This window comes from Erythrolamprus reginae, chromosome 11, assembly GCF_031021105.1.
Source record: "Erythrolamprus reginae isolate rEryReg1 chromosome 11, rEryReg1.hap1, whole genome shotgun sequence".
NCBI classification, from domain to species: domain Eukaryota; kingdom Metazoa; phylum Chordata; class Lepidosauria; order Squamata; family Dipsadidae; genus Erythrolamprus; species Erythrolamprus reginae.
In genome coordinates this window covers 33,666,415-33,670,249 of record NC_091960.1, presented here as the reverse complement: position 1 = coordinate 33,670,249, position 3,835 = coordinate 33,666,415, and the positions used below count along the sequence as shown (strand labels likewise).

Below are 3,835 nucleotides of genomic sequence, written 5' to 3'. Positions count from 1 at the left end.
AACCCCACCAAAATCTCATGCGCATGCATGAATTCAGTGTGTTTTTGCTCCTTGCGCAATCCGCCCCTGATAGCAACCCAGTCTTTCCTTGCTTGTCCCTTTGCCAGAGTCTCAGGCTCTGACTCCGTACTTGTCGTCCTCAAAGTGCTCGGTATTTTCCACTGCTCAGAAGTTGGTCCCCAGCCATTCCTAACAGCTGCTCCGAGCCAAGCCAGATTTTTTTCCCTTCCTTTTTAATTCCCTCCCTCACAATCTACAGAAATGTCCTCAGCCGCGTGCCAAGAGAAACAACTCTGTGTTAGCAACGGCAGCCCAGGGAGTGGCAGACAGGGTGGTGGGGATGCGGCGGGACTCTACAATGAGGGTAAGCGGGAGCGATGACGTTCCTAACGCTCCTGAGATAGGCCGTCTCCCGATGCTCCTCGCTGGGGGTGAGTGAATGGAAAACGGAAGCGTTGTGTGGATCTGTGTGTTTTAAAAGGCACTTAGGTTGAACATAGAAACATAGAAGATTGACGGCAGAAAAAGACCTCATGGTCCATCTAGTCTGCCCTTATACCATTTCCTGTATTTTATCTTAGGATGGACATACAGCGTTGTGGTTAGCTCTGGCCCAGCTCCTGACCCAAGGACTGTGGATGTGTGGGGGAGATATCCACATGCTGCAGGCCTGTTTTGCCCCCGGTGGAATCTGATGATGAAGGCTCCTCTGACCAAGAAGACATGAGTGACAGGGAGGAGGAGAGTGTGGCAGACAGCTCAGAAGGAGATCAATTATCTAGCTCCTCCTTGGATTCGGAACAAGAGTTAATGATACAGCCACGCATGCGGAGAACGATGCATAGGCAGCAACAACTGAGAGATTATTATCAAAGAAAATGAGGCCACCTGTGGTTGGGTGGGGCTGGGGTCATTAGTGAGGCTGCTATAAAGAGCAGCCTGTGGGTTTGGCCATTGTGGAGGATTATCTGATCGTTGTGTTTCGTGACTGCTTTGCTGACTTTGACCTTTTGTGTGCTGATTTTTCCCTGCTTTGAAACTAAACCAGAGCAAAGTGTGTTTTACTTTGTGAAAGAAGAAGGACTGTGAATTGCCTCACGGCTGCAAGCTAAGTATCACAGAACTGATAAGGGACTTGTACCAATTACCAGTTTGTTTGGAGACGAGGGCTCTTTCCTATACAAAAAGAGGGCTTAGTTAGAACATTGTTTTGAATTTTCGAACGTGTGTGTGTCTGAAATATGTACCTGTGAATTTTCGGGAAGAGTCTACCAGAGAGCCCGACAGAACATACAGGGGGTGGAGAAATAAATAGAAACACCTTGAAAATCCAGATTTGGAATCCAGATTTGTGACGCTCCCTTCGAACAGTTTTTGTGGAAACTGGATTCTGTTCAGGTCTATTGATAATGGGTTTTCTAGCTATTTTTTCATCCAGCTGAACTTGAGAGAATCCTGGCCCCGAAGGTCTTTCCAGACCACCCTGAAGACCTTGGTGCCATGTCAAAGGAGTCGCAACATGAGTCAGATGGTTAGAAGAAAAGCAGGCAGGGCTGGGCGGGGGCAGAGTTAAATATGTCATCGGTTTGGAATCGTTGTGTTGCTAGAAGCGTTTCAAGCCCATCCATTCTGAATTCCATTGACCCTTATCTGGTGGCAATTTAGTGTTGCGCTTCAGTTGACCAGATTCCTGACTTGACTAAATCTCCTATGTTGCAACTTTACAAACAATCCTGATTTTTTGCGCCTGACACATCATCAGCAAACAACATCAAGTTTGGGATCAGTGGATAACAAATGCAAAATTATGCATATTGGCAGTGATGGGCTGCCAAAAATGTTACGGCCACGCTGTGGGTGTGGCTTATTTTGTGGATGTGGCTTGATGATCATGTGACAGGATAGGAGTGGCTTGCTGGCCATGTGACCAGGTGGGAGTGGCTTGACAATCATGTGACCAGGGGTGGCTTAAAGGTCATGTGACTGGGTGGGAGTGGCTTACCAACTAATGTAAATTTTCAAATCGGTGCTTGGACTCTTTTTCAGTTGATTAAGTCACATTACTTTGAATAGCCACAAAAAGGACATATGATAGATAGCATTATTTGTCGAAGAGCACAGTAACATTTTAAGGTTTAGTACTGAACCCAGTATGATAACAGATTAGGCAAGTAGCTCAATTTTGTTTCATTGCTATAAAAGTTCAGTTCTAGATAATGATTAAAATGATTAAAGCATTTATGGGTAAAAACATACTATTTAATTATTTCCTGTTTTAAAAGTAATTTAAGTAATACAAAGAAAACCAATATAAAATGTTATACCATTGGCATCTCCCACCCAAAAGATTAGCCATAATGCACAAAAATTACAGCCCATTGTGTTGGAAATGTAATAAGACTCAAGGCACCTTCTTTCATCTATGGTGGTTATGTCCAGAGACAAGAAAATATTGGAAAAAAATAAATATTTGGTTGTGTCAAATAACAAATATAAAAATGGAATATATAGCAGAGTTTTTTTACTGGATATTATGAGAGGGACTTATCCTAAAAATGTAAAATATTGAAGCTTGCATATAATAACAGCGACAAGGATTGTATTTGTACAGAACTGGAAAAACCCGCAAATACCTGAAGACAACGAGATCATTATGAAAATATACGACTGCGCAGAGATGGACAGATTGACAATGGAACTCAATAATTGAAAAGAATTGGACTACTATGAAATGGTACCAATGGACAAAAAAAAGAAACTCAAACTAAACATTGAAACAAAACATCAAGAAATCTAAAAGCAATCAAAAGATAATGTTGATAGGAATGTATATATGATGTAGATTCATCTGTAAATACGATCATGTATTGTTTTTTTTAAAAAAGGAAAAATTTAATAAATACATTAAAAATTAAAAATTAAAGTAATTTTAAAAGGATCATACTAAAGTACTAGAGAAGGAAAGACAATTAATATTAAGTGTTCAATAAATAGTGCATGAACGCACTACCCCACTGTGTCCTCCCCCCAATGGGGGCAGCAGCTCACCTCTGCCCCAAGGTCAAACACAACCCTGATGCATCGGTCAGTGAAATTGAGCTTGACAACCTGCATTAGACCAAATGGGTTGTCCTCTTTTAACCTTGCCATTCATAATTCAGTCATCAGAGCTATTGTAGTGGACTTGGCTAAATCTTTTTGCCATGAAAATATCGGGACTGGTGAAAACATTAGGTGGCATCCTCAGAGCCATATGATGAAAACAGATGAAAACCGAAACCCCAAACTCACATTCTTAAGAGCTAAAATGATCTGTCCAGACAAAACGGTTTCTGGTTTTGCATTTAAAAAGAAAGAAAGAAAGAAAGAAAGAAAGAAAGAAAGAAAGAAAGAAAGAAAGAAAGAAAGAAAGAAAGAAAGAAAGAAAGCTCGGTCATATACCATACCCGTTATGAAGAAATGTGGTACGATTTTTATCCCCCCAAAATGAAAGCAAAGTAAGTCCTAGGTATATTTGATTCTACGTGCAGGAATCAATTTAATTCCTCATTTTTCGGCATTTTGAAGCACTAAAAAAGGCAGACAAAATTGGAGAAAGTATGAAAAAAAAGCACAATATTCACATAGATATCGAACGTATTTGAGAAATAGCTTGGAATTGGTGCAAATGCTTGCGAGAAAAATCCCCCCAAAATTAGCCCTGCATTTTGTTTTGCACAAATTCTCTAGCTGAAATGAGATAAGCCTAAGGTATAAATGGGTGAAGAACTGAACAAGATCAAACCTGTATCAAATTTGCCCTTTCCACTTAAGAGGAATCCGTTAAAAGTAAATG

The 3,835-nt window shown here is 40.7% G+C and overlaps 1 long non-coding RNA gene across 1 annotated transcript; it reads left to right on the top strand.

The window, feature by feature from the left end:
• Window positions 1–309: 309 nt before the first annotated feature.
• Window positions 310–2,918, top strand: LOC139174103 (uncharacterized). Its single transcript, XR_011560300.1, has 2 exons — window positions 310–431; window positions 582–2,918. It is a non-coding gene; the product is annotated as an uncharacterized lncRNA (long non-coding RNA).
• Window positions 2,919–3,835: the final 917 nt, after the last annotated feature.